The sequence below is a fragment of the Belonocnema kinseyi genome, chromosome 3 (genome assembly GCF_010883055.1).
Source record: "Belonocnema kinseyi isolate 2016_QV_RU_SX_M_011 chromosome 3, B_treatae_v1, whole genome shotgun sequence".
Classification (NCBI taxonomy): domain Eukaryota; kingdom Metazoa; phylum Arthropoda; class Insecta; order Hymenoptera; family Cynipidae; genus Belonocnema; species Belonocnema kinseyi.
Window position 1 is genome coordinate 14,287,509 of NC_046659.1, and position 20,399 is coordinate 14,307,907.

The 20,399-nt window shown below is 35.0% G+C and overlaps 1 protein-coding gene across 5 annotated transcripts in view; it reads left to right on the plus strand.

The window, feature by feature from the left end:
- LOC117168925 (E3 ubiquitin-protein ligase CBL) overlaps positions 1-20,399 on the plus strand; it is a 253,426-nt gene that overhangs the window by 53,696 nt on the left and 179,331 nt on the right. The window lies entirely within an intron of this gene.

Sequence of the window (20,399 nt, forward strand, 5' to 3'; positions counted from 1 at the left end):
AAGCATATTTTCCCAGTAGCAAATGTGTGCTACATCGAATGGGTCAACTCGAGCCTAACCTAGACATAAATCTAACCTAGCCTAACCTAACCTCACGAAACACAATTAAACAGATTGTGCTGTCCCGTTGTGTTTTCGGTACCGTTTGAATCAGCTTGGGCTTAACCTGCAAAGAGGTCAAACCTATCCTAACCTAAAAAAACCTGATCTAACCTAACCTAACTTAACTTCACATAACACAATTAAACTCATTGTGTTGTCTCGTTGTGTTTGCGGCACCGTTTCATTCAGCTTCGGCTTAACCAACATAGAGTTTTAACCTATCCTAACCTAACAAAACCTAACCTAACCTAACCTAGCCGAACGAAATTCAACCACACGTGTAGCTATGTAAGCGTACGGTTCTCAGTCTTAAATGTGTGCTATGTTTAATAGGTTAACTCGATTTTAACCTACAAATGAATCTAACTTAACAGAACCTAACGAAATTTTGCTTAACGCAACACAACTTAACTTAAGTGTTCCCGTTGTAACACAATAAAATTCATTTCATTGTACTATAGGTGGTTAAAAATTTAGACGCACATTACTCATTTGAAGAAACTTAGAACTACAAGTAGAATTGACCCCATTTCAATTAACCTGACAATGTTTGTATCAGTTAAAATGTAGAACTGTAACTTAAACATGCAAATCAATAAGAGTTTTATTCAAAAATTTTTTCTCTCTGCTTTTTTTAGACTTAAGGGATATATTTATACTATCTTTCGTGTTTACATTTTATCTTGCTTTTTATCGTAATTAAATTGATTTATAGACCTACTTCAGTCTATTTTCTGCCTGCTATAACGTGTCCTTTTTTCTTCGAAGGAACGATGCAAAGGATTACGCTTACGTTTAAGACCTGCATTCTTTTTCCTTTTCAACATCCAGCAAAAATCAGCCATCATGACCTCGTCCCATCTACCCTGATATCGTTGTTCCATCACTATCATGTCTTGATGAAAACGTTCCCCTTGTTCTTCGCTGAAATCACCAACATTGTCTGGAAACTTATCCAGATGGGCATCTAGAAAGTGAAGTTTTAAATTCATCAAGTAGCCTAACTTTTTGTAGTTTCTTATCATTTTCGCAACAATATTCTCGTAGTCTGGACTTTTTTTATTACCGAGGAAATTTGCGTTTACTGCTTTAAAACTTTCCCAAGCGTCCATTTCAATTTTCGTCATGTGGCTCATGAAATTAGTATCTCTTGTCAATATTCGAATCTGTGGCCCATTAAAGACTTCTTTCAATTTAGCGACTGAAACATTAGGGAATTTAAGGGATACATACTTATAGCATTGTCCATCTTTCTCTAACGCCTTTACAAATTGCTTCATGAGCCCAAGCTATATGTGGAGGGGCGGTAGTAAAATTTTTCCTGGATCAACGAGGCTTTGGTTGATGATATTATGAGAACCAGGTTTGAATGAATCTCTCAAAGGCCAATGTTTTTTGCTGTAATGATTGGCTCGATCTCTGCTATTCCACAGGCATATAAAGCATGGCTCTCTCGTGAAACCCGATTGTTGGCCTAATATCATTGTTATGATTTTGAGATCACCACTTATTTGCCATTTGTGATTCGTGTAATTAACTTTTTCTAGAAGCATTTTAAAATTGTTATATTCTTCTTTAATGACCGTTGAGTGAGCTATAGGGATAGGAGCGTAAGTATTCTTCGTCTCTGTACACATTTTTCTTCAAGTGGTTCATTAGTCCGTTAACGTCAGTGCAGTACACTAAAGACGTCTCTTCGTCTTTAACGAAAAACTTTCTCAATTCTTTGTCCCTGTCGCGATAGAATGAAACTTTTGTCTTTGACTCTAGAAGATTTCTTCTTTTTAGAAATGAAGCGGCAAATGCGACACTAATATTGGAACCTTCAATTTCATTTTATGCACGCCATATTCGTCATCTTTTCATCATTTTCATCGGAATCATCAGAACTATTTTCTGTTCGATCACTGGTTTCACTACCGTTTCCATGACGTTGACTTTCAACTTCCATTCTACCATCTTCTAAAGCGCTTAAATCAGTCTGGCGTGCATTTTTATTGATTTTAATTGCTCTTGTGACTGTGCACACATTAATGTACGAAATGTTATTTTTATTTTTGGCGTTGAACCCTTTGACGGAATTCATGCAAAAGTAGCAGTCCTTCGCAATAACGGGTTTTTCCATGTGGTTGGTGTAGAGTACTTGCGGTACTTTTCGTTGTTTGAATTTTTCAGACGATACAACATAAGTCTGAAGGAATTTCAAATGACGTGAGGAACCCATTTTGTTTCTTGGTGCAGCAATTTACGGTCAAAACACTTTTCGTAAAGACTTTTCACTTCCTCGTCGATTGATTTTCGCAAACTGCTCACTTCATATTTACTGCAAATGTAACAGAATGAATCTGAGCTACTCTTGCAGGCATGCGATTGAGGAATGCTCGCGGTTTTTTTCCTTGTAGCATGAGACTCTACACCGACCAAGGGATCCATTGATGAAGAGCTACGGTTGCATGATGTCGACGTCGGATAGCCCGTTTTCCCACTCTGACCAGACGCCGTTGCCCACTGTCACCACGTGGAGGTGTCCTGATTACAAACACAGGCGAATAATGCTAGAAACAAGCGGTTACGAAACTCCAGACGTTTACTGCTATTAATGTCAAAATATGACAATACGCAAGAACAGGGTTGGCAGCGTAATCGGTTAGGTCAGGTTTTGTTTGGTTAGGATAGGATAAACCTCTATGTAGGTTAAGCCGAAGCTGAATGAAACGGTACCGCAAACACAACAGGACAACACAATCAGTTTAATTGTGTTTCGTGAGGTTAGGTTAGGTTAGGCTAGGTTAGATTTATTTCTAGGTTAGGCTCGAGTTGACCCATTCGATGTAGCACACATTTGCTACTGGGAAAATATGCTTCCAGAGCTTTACGTGTAGTTCAATAAATTTCTGTTAATTCAGGTTAGGTGAGGCCAGGTTCTGTTGGGTAAAGTTATGTTAAATAAGTTATTATCAGACAAGGGTTGATCCTTCACAGTTGTCGACATGTTTTTAAAGTGAAAATTTGCATCACTGGCATTATTTTGAAATTTATTTGCCTCAGTGCATGATTTTTCGTCATTTTTTGAGGTTATGGCTCAACCATGACGTGATGGGTGATTTTTGATACCGAATTTGAATTCAGCGCCCCAAAATCCATAGGAATACGTGTGTCTTGTTACCAGATCCGCACACTTTTTTGTGTGGCTGTGCAATTGTTCACAAATAAATGTTTTCGACATTAATAATAATAAATCATTTCAAAAATACTAATAATAATAAAAATAAGTGGTCAAACATTCAAGGCGTTCAAAATTTAAGTTTTTTCAAATTGAGAATCTGTAAATAAAATTATTTCAGAATAAGGTTGCGAAAATAGAAAAAATTAAAAGCTTTAAAAATTGATTACTTAAAATTCAAAGGAATTGAATTGCATTAACGCTTTTAAATAAAAATATTTTTTAATTTTATACTGCTTTAAAGTATATTGAATGTTTCAAAGTCAAAGCTGCTTAAATGGTAGAATTTTAAATTCGTTTTACATTTAAACAAAGTAAAATTGATGTCACACATTTTTTTTCTACAATAAAAAATTTATTTTTCGTCATTTTTACCTCTCAAAAGGTAATTTTGAAAATGAAAAAGCTTTAAAATTAAATAATTCGAAAAAACTTTTTAAAAAAAAGTAATTTTTAATTTTTAATAGAAAAGTTTCGAAAAATGCTATCGCAACTGAAGGGGAAAGATTCTTTGCATTGGTGTCATTGGTATCTGTTACGTATAATAATATCATCAATTATTTAAGTCCATTTATCAATTTTTGAAACTTTTAATATTGAAAAATTGGTTATTATGGGTTTAAAAATTGATTATGTTTTTAATATTAGGTAATAGAAACTCAAGAATACATGAAACAATTGCATTTAATATTTTATTTAACAATATTAAAGTAACAAAAACGAAACATTCATTATTTTATTTCATAATTCTCAATTTTAGCGTGAAGTTTCGAATAGAAATAAGGGTCTCGAGTTTAAGGGTTCGCAGCGGCAAAAAATAAGGTAAAGGGTTTTGACAGTTCTGGATCAAAACTGAGCAGATCTGACCTATTGGCCTGGTATCGCTAGTAGATACAGGATCACCTACCTTTCGAGACCCCTGGTCTAATCTGTTGACCTGTAACATTAATAGATTTGATTGAAGAGTAAGGAAGTTATAGTAGTTTATAATATTTTTTAAATCGTCTTCTTGCAGTGAAACTTTTTTCATTCTCATAATTTCAAATTTAAGCAACAATAGAAAATATTTCTGGATTTGAAAAGTATCTGAAAACATTTGATTAAAGAGTGAGGAATTTATAGTCATTTTTAATATTTATAAAATCTGATTATTATGAAAAAACTTGTTATTAACAGAAATTCAAAATTGATAAATGAACAGAAAAAGTTCTTTGATTTAAGATTTATTGCCTTTCTTATATTACGTCAATCGGCCCAATTTTCTCCTTATTTTGCTGACATCCGTACCAAGCCTGATTTTCCATGGATGATCTCATTTCCTTTTTGGGGCACAGAGTAGGTACACTCTTTTATCTCGGACTTTAGCCCTCGAATTATCGATCGTGTGCAAAGAATCGACCTCGAGTTATGACTGTCACAGCTGTAAAGTACACAAGAGTTTTTACCTGTTTGCATAGGCAAAACCTTTATGTGTATGTTCCCTGTAAGTGTATGCAGATATCTCGTGATGTACAGCAGAGAATAACTTTGTTTCGGTTCTACGCAGGCCTCACAGATCGGTCTCCATATCACCTATTGTACCCTATATTCATTTAAGGTCCCTCAAGTACCCTATTTTCAAGATTTGGTCACTATGGTACCCTATGTCCAGCCGATGATGTAACTTTTAATAATGTCACTTGTTTTCAAATAAATTAACTCATGGATTAATATACCTACTTCTGAATTCCCTTGAATTCTTTTGAAATGTTTCCGGGTATTTTTGAAGATTCCGAGCAATTTAAATAGATTTCAATTATTTTAAAGGATTTTTGAGATTTTATGGTATTTTTTATAACTTCTGAAGCATTTTCAAGAGCTTTTAATTATAAATGTTTTAGGTAGTTATGAAAAATTCCAACGAATGATTAATTCATTCTATTAATTGCAACGGATTGACAAGCTTCCGATATATTTCAGGATAATACATTTTCTAGAATTTCGCAAGCAATAGAAAAATTCTATAGGACCTTGAGGTCTTAAGATAGTTTTAAAGATTCAAATCTTTTAAAATATCTTAAAATCTTAAAAGTCCGAGGATTTTCAAGCTTTTAATGCATTTTAATCAACGGAAGTGGACTTGGCAATAGAAAGAGAGAACAAATCAAGAAAGACGACTTGTCCTTTCCTAAAGATGATCATTGGTTCTACTCATCTTCTATCTGCTTTCATTAGGAAAGGATCAACGACCAATTACCAATCGACATCCTTAGAAAAGGACAGATCGACTTTCTCGCTTTATCCTCCCTTTGTATTTTTTAGTCCACTTCCGACAGCCGTTGCCAGCCGTCTAGTGCTATATGTCGATAATTTTAATAAATTTTCCAGGATTCCAAGAAATATCGTCAAAAAATGTAACGCAATTTTATCATATTAAGTGCATTTCGTAAGGTTTTAAAGATTTGAAGTTTTTTTGGAAATCATTCTGATTTCTCGTTAATTTATCCTGAGTTATTTTAAATTCTTTTGAATTTTTTTAATCGCTTGAATTTGTTCAAGTTTATTTAATTCTAGTCAATTCAATGGATTTGTATGCATTTTTGAAGTTTTCAATAAATGCATCTTGAGGATCTCTTGATAAAATGGTAAATGAATTTAAAATCTTTTATCATATTCCTTGGCATTTTTCAAAGCTTTATAAAAATGCCAAATGATTTCAAATGATTTAAAAGAATTTGAAATATTTTAGGGCATTTAAAAAGATTACAAAGAAAATTGTAATTTATTTAAGTAATTTAATGAGATTTCAAAGGATTTGAAATATTTTAGGGTATTTTAAAAGATTCTCAGGCATTTTCAAGAGCTGTGAACAATTTCAAGGGATTTAACCAAATTTGTATGTAATCATAGGATATTATAATATTTTAATGGATTTCAAAAAATGTATTTGCGAGAAGTCAAGGATTTCGTAGTGTTTCAAAGATTTCAAAAAATCTTTAAATATTTTTTGGAACTCGCCCTGAATTCTGATTAATTTATCCTGAATTCTTTTAAATTCTTTTGAATTCTTCTAAATTCTAATCAATTCAATGAATTTAAAAGTTTTTGTTTAATTAATTTTGAAGTTATAATAATAATAATATTTATTATTAACTTTAGCATTAATTTTTAATATTTATTTTTTACTCATATAAAATTAGAAAAGTGTCTCACGATCGTGAGTTGGATGGCCACAGGACAACATTAAATCACAACGGCAGGCTGCCTAAATCCTCGTGTGTCTTGAGGAAACGAAGCGGCTCAAGGATGACAGTTTTCTGCATCCATCTCGAAAGTGTCTTGGCATATTTTGGGCATGCGGACAGATACTTTGACCGAATATTTTGGGCACAGTCGTTGCAGCTTCCTTTAAAGGCTTTGTTGCCTCTACTCTTTTTCCTTCTCTTTGGCATTGAATTTGTAGACGGCCGAAGCCGACAATTCGATTACGAAAATAGTTTGTTTCTTGAAGTCTTAGAGAACTATATCAAACCTTGAGTTTGCAATGGAGTTTGCTGTCCGAAAATCGTAGTTCCAGAAAATTTGGCACTTCTCGTCTTGGTACTCTTAGAGCCGCATTATTTTTGCAGAGATACGTCGTTCCGTCGTGAGTGGGATACTCAGATAGTATGTGTTTTAGGTATTCAGCATGTGCGTGACATTATCTGCACTTATCGCTGGGATCATCTTGACAGAGTGGAAATTACATCGTCCTTTCATACGAAAATGAAAACCTTTGTACCTGAATTATGTCCTGATGATCTGAGGAAAGCAAAAGTTTGCTCATTCGACAAGGACTATTTTTTTTACATTTCTGTGAAAGTTTCCGTAAATTTTATTATCAAGTAGCTGTTGGCAGAATTTTTTAAACTGTGCTTTCCTTACATTGGCTTTTAGAACTCCTCACTACCGCGGCTTTGTAAAGGAACGCTTTTTTGCCAATCATCTCGTGTTTCCTGAGCATTTTTAGGAGATCATGATCTCTCTCACATGATCTTACGACCCCAAATGAGTATAGTAGAACCGAGATGTATCTGTTTCTCCAGTTTCAAGTTTTCTAATAACAATTATATTCACAAGCTCGGGGTCATCGGGAACGCCAATAATTTTTCCTTTCTTCAAATGAATTTTGGCACACTTCTCCAATCCAAAGTCCGTATCAATCTCTCTGTTTAAAACTAACCCCGTTTAGAATTAATTAGCGACCGTTTAGAATTAGAATTAGCACGGCATCGTCTAGTTTCTGCCGGGAGCTAATGATTTTCTTATATTCCCGAAAAACGTTTCAAACTAGTGTGACCCTACAGTGACAACCTCAGTTCAAAATCGACACGAAGTCGTGTAAAATCAAAGCGTTATCGTGTTGGGGCAACACGGCGTAACGAATAGAATCAACATTTCCCGTCGCTTTCATTTAACATACTGTTTTCTTGAATTCATACGATATCGTTTCTATTCAATGCGATCTCTAATCAAAGAAATCGCCATGTTGTATTTACAGGATATTTGTCTCCGTGTATATTGTCAAAAAATTTGAAAACATTTTGGCGATCTGAAAAATGGATCTACAACAAAACAAAAAATAGTAATATTTTGATTATGCCTAGCTTATAACAATTTACAGTCACCCATGAATATTTAAACAGTCACTTTTTTGGATAGCTCTATTGCATGTGGTGCGAATGTTGTGAACAATATAATTTTTGAAATTCATAACATGAAATTATGTGGATATTTTAAATTCCCTCCAAAAGATTCCTTATATTTATATATGTGAATTTGTAATCTTGTGAAATATACCTGCATAACCGTGTTCACGAGAATAAGATCGACGGAAATGATAAGAATGACAACTGAAAAGAATTAAAACTCGTTATAAGAACAATATTATATAAAATATTCGTAAGCCTAAAAGTGTAGGTAATTTGAAAGTCTAGTATACACTGGCTTTTCATCGAAATTTTATATTCTTATATAAATACATCAGAGTAATTGACAAATACAAAACTAAATCCATTTTAAGTCAGGCTGGTTTTACACTTCAAGCCGCAGTATCTCTGAATGATAAAATATGTGTTTTTTTTTTTAAAGAGAGAATTAGGCAAGACGTATTTTTTCTATTTGAAAAAGAAATAAAAATTTCATGACGTTATGAGAACGTGAGTTTTTACACATATTTAAAACACAATTGTTTTCTTATTCTTCTGTAGTTCTTGATCTAATTAAGATATTCTAATTCTATTTTCAGATTTTGCTTGTTTTTACTGTCGTCTTTCGCCTTCTTTAAAAAAAGTTTTAAAATATCAGAGGGACGAATTGTTTAAAAGTATATAAAGTAGATTTTGACAAAAAGATCCATAATTATATTTCTTTTCAATTTTATGCTGAAGTTCGGCAACTTTGTGAATTGTAAAGTTTCCTAGTAAAGTTAAGACCATTTTAGGGAAATTCAATGACAAATTTCGTAAGTTGATGTTAAAATTCCCAAGCTTGTAACCAAAAATGTTACTTTTAGCGTAACGAACGTTTTATGCCGTTACATGTAACAAAAAATTAAGGGGGTTATCTACGTATGAGCCAAAATTTTAAGCCTATTTTTCAGAATGTTTTGCAAAAAAATACACATGATAATGAAGAATAGTTTTTTGCCTTTTATTAACACATCCCTATACTACAAAATACTTGTTATTGGCCGCGTTCAAACATATATTACGGGGTAAAACGTGTTTAGTAAAACTTACGATTACCTGACAATCCGGTCCCAGAAAGACACATCGATACGAACACACTTGGAAAACACGATAAAACTGCCCCGGGAGTGGTCGCGAATAGCGTTCCAGTACTCATTAACTAACGTGCATTTCTCAAAATCCTTCATGGGGCACATTTCTAAGGACTTCTAGATTACAAATATGCAATAACAAAATCGATTTTTCGAAAGTTCATACGTAGAAGACCCCCTTAAAAAACTTTTTTCAAAATTTAATGTAGATTTATGAAAAGGCCATTACAATTTTGTAAATTAATGAAAAATGTTGGAAACGTCACATACAAATTTCGTAAATTTAAGGTGCGTTTACGCATAAGAGTATTGGAAGTTTCATAAAATGTTCTGTTACTTCTGTAACGATTATTACGTGCTAACGTCTTTCTAGCGGACTCAAGACGAAGTGGAGAGGTCAGCTGCTTGAATTGTAATGGTTTACACAATTTGTCGAAGGAAGCGAGTACCTGCGTTTTCGGTCCTGCTTGCCTGAAGCCTCCTTGCGATCGGTGCCAGAAATGCACGAACCTGAAAAACCTCGAATTTGGAAATCTAGTTATAGGTGGTTTAGGCTGGTTATTGTCCACATGAACTGGCAATCTAAGAATTTTGAAAAATACATATACCCGCTCGTATGACAATAAGGATGGTTCGTGTTCGAGAAAGATTCGAAGAACTTAGAAATGTAAAAGTGAAATTATATTACAGTAATTTTGAGAAACGTCCTTCTTGAAGATACGAAAGCTGAAGTTGTAAATGTTATCCTAAGTTTCAAGACTAATTTAAACATTTGTATTGGGGTCTTGACAGTCAGACGTTTTGAAGACAACTTATAAAATATATTTCAGCTATTTTGAAGAAAAAGTATAAAAAATATTTTTGCGAAGGAAAATTACATTTCGAATTTAGTAATACATTTCTTCTATTTTTTCATGAAACTCAACTGTCTTTCTCTGTAAGTATGAGCTGATGACAAATTCAATTGAAGTTTGCATATTTTCCTAAAATATCAACATAAAAATCTTAAGCCTACATTAATTATCAATTGGAAGAGGATGAATTTGCTTCAGTGATCGCTTACAGGTACCCGATGCTGTTTGCAAATTCACTGAACATACAACTGCGTCGTATCCAGGGTAGGTGGCAATACTGCGTCCCATTTTCCACATCATTGCTGGCAGATTATCTTTCTTGATGATCACCAGGGTCCCTAATTTGATGTTACTCTGTTGAGTTTTGGTCTGCCACTTGTTTCGATAGATGAGTTCATTCAGGTACTCCTTGTACCATCGGTCCCAAAAGTGTTAACGCATGTTCTGTGCAAGTTGCCAACAATTTAAACGGTGAGTTGGGGTTAAAGGGAGAAAATCATTTGGATCATGGGATAGAGGATTGAGAGGACGTGAATTAAGAATAGCTTCAACCTCACCAAGCATGTGTGAAGTTGCTCATGTGTCAAAAGTGCACTTCCGGCTACTGTTTTAAATTAATTTTAAATGACTTTACAGATGCTTCACACAGGCTCCGAAATGTGGAGCCCGAGGGGGTATGAAATGCCAGTCAATTCCCCTTGACGTTAAATAATTTGTTACCTGATCATGATGCTCAAAGGATTCAAGCTCCTTATAAAGCTCCTTTAATTCGTTATCGGCACCGAAGAAATTAGTTGCATTATCTGACGAGAGTGATTTAGAAAGTCCTCTGCGAGCGAAGAAGCGTGTTAAACAAGCAATGAAAGAATTTGAAGTTAAATCACTCGCGAGTTCTAAATGTACTGCCTTGGTAGCTAAACAAACGAAAATCGTTACGTACGTTTTAAGTTTGGTTCGATTTCGATGTTCCTTAATATAGAATGGTTGACAGTAACCTACGCCCGCGTGCTCAAAAGGACGGGCAATAGAAACGCGATCTTTAGGTAAACACCCCATTAACCCTAGTTGGCCACACTTCATTAATATTAAGTTCTAAAAATCGAAAAAAAATATGTAGGTATTCTTCAAGGTTTTTAAAAAAAGGTTTAACTGTTTTGCCACAAAAATTGTCCATTAAAGTATTGTAACATACCAGCAAAGTTGAAGTAATTAACAGACTCTACGAAGAGTTTGAAAAATTGTTTGCGTGAAATTCACCCACGGTGACCATCTAGGTTTAAATAATTTGTGTCGCGTGGCTTCGCTCGAAAACATTTTACGCATTGATGAATAGCGTGTCGAGTCGCGTTACGACCGTCGATAGGCCAATACTTCTCGCGAATACCGTATAGCGTTGCCTGAGATCCGGCGTGAAAAAATTTTGTATGCTCATCGCGAATGATAAGATTTGTAATATCATGTAGTTTTGGAAGGACGATTTGATACTTTTGTGATTCGGGTATATTCGCGTTGACTAATCTTCCTCCAACTCGCATAATACCCTGATCTAGAAAGGGATTTAACCTAAAAAGAGTGCTTTTTGAGCTGAAATTTTCGTTTCGCGATGATGCACTCAGTTCCGCGGAAAAGCCTTAAGCTTTCGTCAATCGAATAATCACACGGGAAGCTGCTTCGAAATCCGTTTGTGATAACTGATCTTTTATCCTGAATCCTTTGTCCTTAGTTTTTAAATTCTTGAAAAATCGAAAACAGTAAGCGACAACGCATGGAGTTTTTTGGAATTTGCTGAATTTTTCCAAAATGTTTAGTCCTTTTTGAGTAATCTTTAAGAGACAAACTCGAATTAGGTTCGCGGCTCTCTGGAATTTTTGTCTTCTTGAAAGTAAATTGTGGCCAGGTGTCAGTATTTTGGCTAAGCCATTCTGGACCATGTGACCAAAAGTCGTTTTTCAGAAATTCCTCTGGACCCTGGCCGCGTGAAATCAGGTCAGCTGGATTGTCATGAGTGGGTAAGTGTCGCCACTCATGGGTTTTAGTTTTTTCCTGAATTTCTGCTACACTATTCGCAATGAACGTCTCTAACGTATGAGGTTCCATGTTGATCCAATTGAGTGTAATTATCGAGCCCGACCAAAAATAAACCTTTGAAAATTGCATTGGCAGTGATTGCATCGCGGCACTGTACAATTTAGTTACTAAATTGGCGGCACACAATTCCAATTTAGGTAGTGTCGTTGTTTTTATCGGCGCGATTCGCGATTTTGAGCAAATAAGAGCACAATGGTGCTTACCTTGATCATTGGACGATCGAAGGTAAAGTCAAGCACCGTAAGCCTTCTCACTTGCATCACAAAAACCGTGAAGCTGGAGTTCGATTCGATGTGGAATTGTATTGCATCTTTGGAATTTAACTTTGTTTAATAGTGGTAATTTTTCTCTATATTCAACCCAAATCTCTTTAATTTCATTTGGAATAGGTGTGTCCCAAGTGATTTTACATTGCTAGAGTTCCTGAACCGTTATTTGTGCTCTTACTATAACTGGCCCCAGTAATCTTAAAGGATCAAAGAGCTCAGCAGTTTGAGACAAAATTGCTCATTTTGTTATTCGATTCTTGAAGGTTCGTAACTGGACGGTATATAAAATGGTATCGGTGGTCGCATCCCAATGCATGAATAATGTTTTTACTGTCTCTGAGGGATCAAGTGACCTAAAAGTGGTTGGATTTTCGCGTGCAGCTTCATTGCATAAATCGGGGTGATTCGAAGTCCATTTTCGTAGAATAAAACCAACTTTGGCTAGCAGAGCGATTGAATCATGTCGAAGTTCAAGAGCGTCCTGAAACGTAGACGCTCCTGATAGAAAGTCGTCAACATAGAAGTCACGCCGTAGAATCTATGCTGCGATAGGATGAGATTTCTCTTCGTCGTCCGCGAGCTGATGCAACGTACGTGCAACGAGAAATGGTGCACACGCAGTGCCAAACGTTAATCTATTGAGGGATTAAATTTTGATAGGTTCTGTAGGCTCTGCACGCCATAAGATTGTTTGGAATTTTATATCTTCCGGACTAACACGAATTTGGCGATACATTGGCTGAATGTCAGCTGTAAAGGCAAATGGAAAGAATCTGAATCGAGTCACAATAGAAAATAAGTCCTTTTGTATTGTCGGACCTACCATAAGACTGTCGTTTAATGAAAGACTGGTATATGTTTTCGCCAATCCGTCAAAGGCAACTCGAGGTTTGGTTGTGAGGCTCGATTCCTTGACTAGCGCGTGATGTGGAAGAAAATAGCCTGAGTTTAAATTTTCGTGGCTTGGAACGGGAGCCATGTGTTTCTCCTCGATGTAACCCTGAGTACAATCACGTAACAGTTAGTCTCGTCTCAGGTGGTATTACTCACATAATGAGACTCGCAAGTTTGCTCCTCTTGTGATCGGAATTTGGAAAGATTTTCCGCCTCTAGTTCCCACAAAATTGGCAACTATTGAAACTTTATAAGGTTGCAAGACGTCCTTATGTGATACGTATCGCGAACAGCTTGCATGGAACTACTGTGACACCCGGTGATGATCCAACCGAATTCATTTTCCTTGAATATCGCGGTTTGACCTGTACGCGAATTTTTCCGGTTAGTAAAAGGTCATAATAAAATTCAACACCTATTAGAATATCTATCTCGGCCGGTTTATGAAATTCGGGCACAGCTAATTAAATATTCTCTGGTATCGGAAATGCATTTTGATAAAGTGGCATTGAAGACATGTGACTTGAAATTTTATTGAAAATTAAGAATGGCATTGCTAATTGAGTGTCGTTGATTCGAGATTTGATTTTGCTGTACGTTACATATATAATTTGAGTCTAAACGTAATCCATACCTTCGAGCTGAAGATTCATACGTTCTTTTTTGAGACCAAGAGAATTTGCAAATTTGTGGGTAATAGAATTGACCTTCGAGCAACTATCTAAAAGAGCGCGACACGTACGATATTGACGATATTGGTTTAAAACTGGATCGCGAATTCATCCCATCGTTTTTTATTGTGTTTTGAGACTGATTCGCCTTCTGAACTGGCTGAGAGGTCTGATAAGTGCTCGCTGCTCTAAAAATGAGATAATTTCCGATAAAGTAGGAACTTGCAATGAGCTGACCGTTTCTTCCCACTTTTCACGCATATAACTATTTAATTTACCTATGATAATGCAAATGAGTAAACCATCCCACATATCGACGGGCTGATGTAGTGCCTTCGGAGCTCGTACGCGTTTATGTATGTTATCCAATAAGTTGAGCACAGGAAATTCTTTCGAGACCATTGAAATTAAGAATAATGCCTTAATGTGGCTTTCTACAATGAATTTTCGGTTGTCGAAACGCTTTTTAAGGAGATCCTATGCAATTAAATAATTATCCTGAGTGGTTTCCAACGAAGCAATGACCTCCGCTGCTTCCCCTTTGAGACACGCTTTCAAGTACATAAACTTATTAATAGCTGGTATATCATTGTTTTCATGACTAATTCATTTAAATGAATCATAGAACGATAGCCATGTGTCAAAGGTACCATGAAAGGTAAGTGTAGGAAGCTTAGGAAGTTGAAAGTGCGATGAAAATTGAATGGGACGTTGACCCGTAACGTCAGTGTGACGATTTTCTGTAATACGCGAAGTTCTTGAAAGGTTTTGTTCATGAAGAGAAATACATCGGAAGTGCTTAGATGACTAGGTCCTTGAATTAAACCTAAATCCGCGGCGGAAGTAGATTATGTGGAATTAATTGAAGTTAGACTGGATAATTTTTGCATGTGTTTTTTGCTAGACCACTTATCTCGTAGAAACGATTTTCAAGTGAAGTTCTTTCAGAAGCATATTCGGAGTTATTAATTTTAAGTTCTGTCTCGTCGAGGTGTAAATCTTCGATTTGAGTTTGAACACGATCAAATACATCCCAGAGATTATTGTACTTTTTTAATCGCGCATCCAAGTCAAGGACGATTAAATTGGTGTCATCAGATATTGAATTTAGCGCGGTTTCGAAATTGGTTATCTGGCGTTTGACACTCCCTCGTTGCTTTTTTAAGCTCATGATAGTTGGTTGCGACATGTTATTGAATGGTGTTTATCAAAATTGCATATTCACAACGATTACAAACAATGGAAAAAGATCGATTGAAATGGAAAGTTAGTAAATTAGGAAATCGGTAATTCACTAGACTTACTTTGCTTGTTGACAGACCTTGCGACGATGTTACGTTGATTGCATCTCGAAGTTTCTTGTCTGAATCGCTGTATGACAGCTGAAGTCACCTGCACTCTCGTTCTGTAGAATCCATGAAATCTTCTAGTTTCCGTGACAATGCGGATTTGAAATTGTTGCCTTCCTCCTTCTTATAATTACTGGTTTGCTTTTGATGTGTCGTTCTGGTTTGAAATCCCGTTTTAGTCAGTTAATAGAAATAAAATTACTATTTTCATAGTTAATATGTTTGATATCACTATTTTAGAATCTAGGACGTTTGAAATAACTAGTTTTCCAGTTCACAATTTTAAAATGACTGTTTTTTGAGTGAATAGGTCTTAACCCACTAATTTCACCGCTTACAGATTTGAAGTCATTGTTTCTATATTCACAGTCGAGAGTTTTAAAATAATAATATGCACTGTTAATAGTTTTAAAAAAACACTGTTTTTAATTAAAAACTGAAATTCACTAGTATTGTAATAACTAGCTGAAATTCACTAGTTTTGGATTAAGTAGCTAACAATCACTACCCTAGCTTTGAAATCACTAATTGTCCGTTAGCTTTCAAAGGCAATGTTTCACGTTTTCACGAACCGAGTTCACTATATTAGATACGCCTTTTTTACGTAAAACATCCGCGATTCGAAGGACCCAAATGGTACGTGCTAAGGTCTTCAAAATTAAAAAACAAGGAATGAAACCAGTTCCCTTTAATGTACAGTTTATGAAACTTTGATACACACAAGTAAAATTTGAAGGGGGGTTTTGAAATGATTGCTAGCTGAATCTCAAGACGAAGTGGAGAGGTCAGCTGCTCGAATTGTAATGGTTTACACAATTTGACGAAGAAAGCGAGTATCCGGGTTTTCGGTTCTGCTTACCCAAAGGCTCCTTCCCATCGGTTCCGGAAATGCACGAAACTGAATGACATCAAATTTGGAAATCTAGTTATAGGCGATTTAGGCTGGTTGCTGTCCACATGGACTGGCAATGTAAGAAATTTGAAAAGTACATAAACCCGCTCGTAAGACAATAAGGATGGTTCGTGTTCGAGAAAGATTCTAGGAGCTTAGAACTGTGAAAGTGAAATTGTTTCAGTAATTTTGAGAAACGTGCCTCTTGAAGATACGAAACCTTAAGTTGTAAATTTTATCCTAAGTTTCAGGCCTAACTTCAACAATTGTATTCGGGTCCTGACAAGCTAATGGTTTGAAGACAAATTATAAAATATATTTCAGCTTTTAGAAGAAAAAGTATAAAAAACATTGTTGCGATGGAACAACGATATAACTTCATAAATTTCGTAACATTGATATCAGTGTACATTTTCAGAATATAGAAATAGCAGAGCTACGAAAATTGATTAAATTATCATTTTTGCTGTTTATTTTGATTAATTTTTTTTCGTTAATAATTTTGCCTTTTCTGTTTTTCTGCTTCTTTTCCTACGATATTCTGTTACTGTTGTTCCGCAAAGTCAGAAGTAAAATTCATAAAAACAGACTATATATTTTGTAAGAATACATATGACTTTAGCTTCTTTAGGTCATAAAACTAAGAATGTTTGAAAAAGGAGCTGATATTTTGAAAAATGTATTTTATATTACAAAAAATAAAATTGTCTATGCGAGAGAATACTTTAGCACACTGCTAGTTGCCGCACACAGAATTAAATTATGTCAATTTGTTCCCAAGAACAATTTTTTTTTAAAATTTCGTTAATTTTTTCAGCATTCATCATAATATTCAAATAGACCTAAATACATACAAATTTTTGTTTGTTAAAGAACAATATAAAGTTATATCATTTTTTTTCGACTTTCACATAAATGAAGTATTTAAAGCACTTTTTTATTCACTGACTTCAAGAACAGATAATATATTACTAAAAAATGTTATTGTTCTAATTCATGCAACAATAATATTTAATAACTAAAAGTTTCATTCAATCTTAACACCAGAACAATCGAGATTGCCCGTACCACCTAAACTACCTTCACTGTTAGAAATATCTGGTTGAATTTTCAACCACATGTGGTTGAAGTTTTATACAATTACGGTTGTTGAAATTTCAACTACGTGTGAATGAAAAATCAGCACGTGTAATTGAAATTTCAACAATGCAGTTGAAAAATCAACTACATATAATTGAATTTTCAGTGAAGCGGAAAAAAATTTATTCGACACATTTAGTGAATTTCAAAGCGGGTATAATTTTGCAAGGAAATTAATAGGTTTGATTCAAGATTTTTAAATAATGAAAAATCTTAAATAAAACCGATAAAGATTCCTTAAAAATACTGTGTTTTGAAATTCACTAACTGTGCCACAAGAATTCTGATCAGGAATCATGAGTTATTTCGTAAGTTTGTGTCGTAAGGTCCATGAGTTTAATAAAATGCATATCAAATTTTAAAAAATAAGCAGTTTTAAAGAAGCAAAACAAAAGGTGCATTGGAACTTTTCGATACTCATTTTTGTAATCATAACATAAAAAAGCAAACAGTAGTTATTACCGATCGTGTGAATGAAATTTTCTAATTATGATCATATTATTTCAACGTACCTTTTGTTTTTCTTCTTTAAAGCTGCTTCATTTCCCTAAATATTATATTATGTTCTTTGTTCATTTAATGGATCTCATGACACAAACAAGGAGTCGTGGGACTTTGTCACATTGGGGTCTGGCTGCGGGGGAAGTACATGGTGCATGGGTATATGCGCATACGTCTTTATGATTTTTCAACTACATTTGATTGAATTTTATTTCAATTCTCTAATTATACGAGATTGAGTTGTTGAATTTTCAACATATTTCTAACAGTGTTGTGTGTCAAAATGACCCATTTGGAATTGTCATTGTTGTCATGTTCAACAATGTTTCAATGTTTCAACCCGTTCAAGGTGGAGCGGTATTTGGTATCACACAGAAGCTAGTAATTGATATCCGGTTTATCTGGCTTACTATACTTAAACTGAAGAAATAGTTGACAGAATTTGCAGATATACAACTGTTCATCTGCGGTCATATGCTGAAAAGGCTTAAAGCATGCACCTGAGTTCTCCATAAATTTATTCAAAATCTCCGAAGCCAAACAAAATTTACAGAAATTTTTCTTTAAGCTTTTGTTGCACGATTGGCGTATGGTTATTTCTTAAAGCCCCAAATTGAGACTAATTATTTACTCAATGATCCTTAGAAAAAAACAAAGGTAGGCCAGTCGTAAACTCTATCTGTATTAAGATTGCAGCTCGTGGTGTCTGGAGAATATTTGAGTGTAAATGTTCTTTGTTTTTCGCGAAGGTAAAAAAAACATGTATGGGTCAAGATGACCCACGTGGTAGTTCTAGGCACACGTGATGTATTTTGGCAATAATATATTAGCGGCTTTGAGATGAAAACACAGTAGTAAATTTCTCTCAAGAAATAACTAAATCTGAGGAAAGCGATTTGGCCTGTGTCCAATAGTTTAGGAACAGCAACAACGAGGAGAAGCACAGGGGTCAAAATGATCCATTTTGTCTTTATAGTGTTGATAAACCATGGCTTATTTCTTTATGTTAAACATTCTATACAATTATAATCGATGAATTTTAATGTATAGAATGTGTAACATAAAGAAATAAGCCATGGTTTATCAACACTAGAAAGATAAAATTGATCATTTTGACCCCTGTGCTTCTTCTCGTTGTTGCTATTCCTAAACTATTGGACACAGGCCGATAATAGGTGCGAGAATTGCGTAAATCATAACCGCAAATCATTTATGTACTAAATGAGCCCTAAATAAGACCTTCATTTTGGCATGGCGCATACATTTTTTGGACATGGTGGTACTTATAGGTTTAACCACCTACCAAAGGAGTATGTTAGGTGAGGGATGGAAAAGGTGCATCGCGTATCGTATATATCAGATTCCGATAATCTGCTTCCAGTGGAGTGATCAACCATTCAAGTTATAGATGCAGTTTCTTGCTTTTCTCCAGGCCCAGATTTATTCTGATGTAATTGTCAAATTGCAGTAAGATGTTGACAAAGCTCTGCAGTTTCGAATCTGAGCTAGCCAAGATCTTGAAGTCATCTATGTATAGGAGGCGAGCGAGCTGAGATTTAGCTACTTCCCCCTATATGTTGAAACCATAGGACGCCTGAGCCACTGAGCCTTAGACTCAATTATTCTTATAAAAAAACCTCAGATTTCAGATGGTTAGAGTAAAATATGTCAAATGCATATTTTTCTCTTGATTTCGATTTTGGTGTCAAACTTTCTACACGGGGCTATCCCGTTATGTATTGTCAGTCACGAACTCATTTTATAATGCACTCAAGTGATTTGATGATAGCGCAATGCCAACATGACTTATTGGGTAAGTGAGGACCTCTAGCAAGAAGTCAGAGCGCCTTATTGCCTAAACCACGAAGTCTCAGACTCGATTATTATTATAAAAAAGAAAATTTCATACATAAAATGGTTATAGTCCAGTTTGCCAGTATTATCAGTCACGAACACAATTTATAACGCAGTCCAGTGATCTGATTATTTTTGCTTAAACTTCATCTCGGGTGATTCCGGCTATGTCTTCTTCAACCGTGGAGTAAGTCAAGTACCTGATGAGTTAAAGATGTTAATGAATATAATATAATGTTTCAAGTTGCTTGTGAGGATGTTGCAGTAGGCACAAAATTAGGCGTATGGTGTAGTTTGGGGTCCATCCTTCACAGCTGTTGTCCTTAAACAGCAACCGAGATCATTGGAGGTAATAAATCAGGTTACTTCGAATGGTCGCACAATTAAAAATATAAAAAACATGTACCGAAGTTTAATTCTATTGAAAATTTAAATAATGTATGGAAAAATAGGCGGTTCTTATTCTGTGGTATAAAATTGTATTGTCTTCAATCTTGTGCGCCTTGTAGATTATTTCGTGATATTACTCAAGATAGATACCCACCAATTTTGAGCTCAATCGGATAATATGTGGAGGTGCCCCCATCGATTAAAAATTTTCCATTTAATTTACATACGCAAAACTGAGTGAAACCTTGAAAATGTTGTAACATTGTCAAATTTTCAAAATTGTGGGTCCGGATGCAATAAGGGCACATAAAATTTTTTCGTGCGAAAACGAAGTCCCCTGGAGGCTTTAGAAAAAATTTTCGAATTTTAATT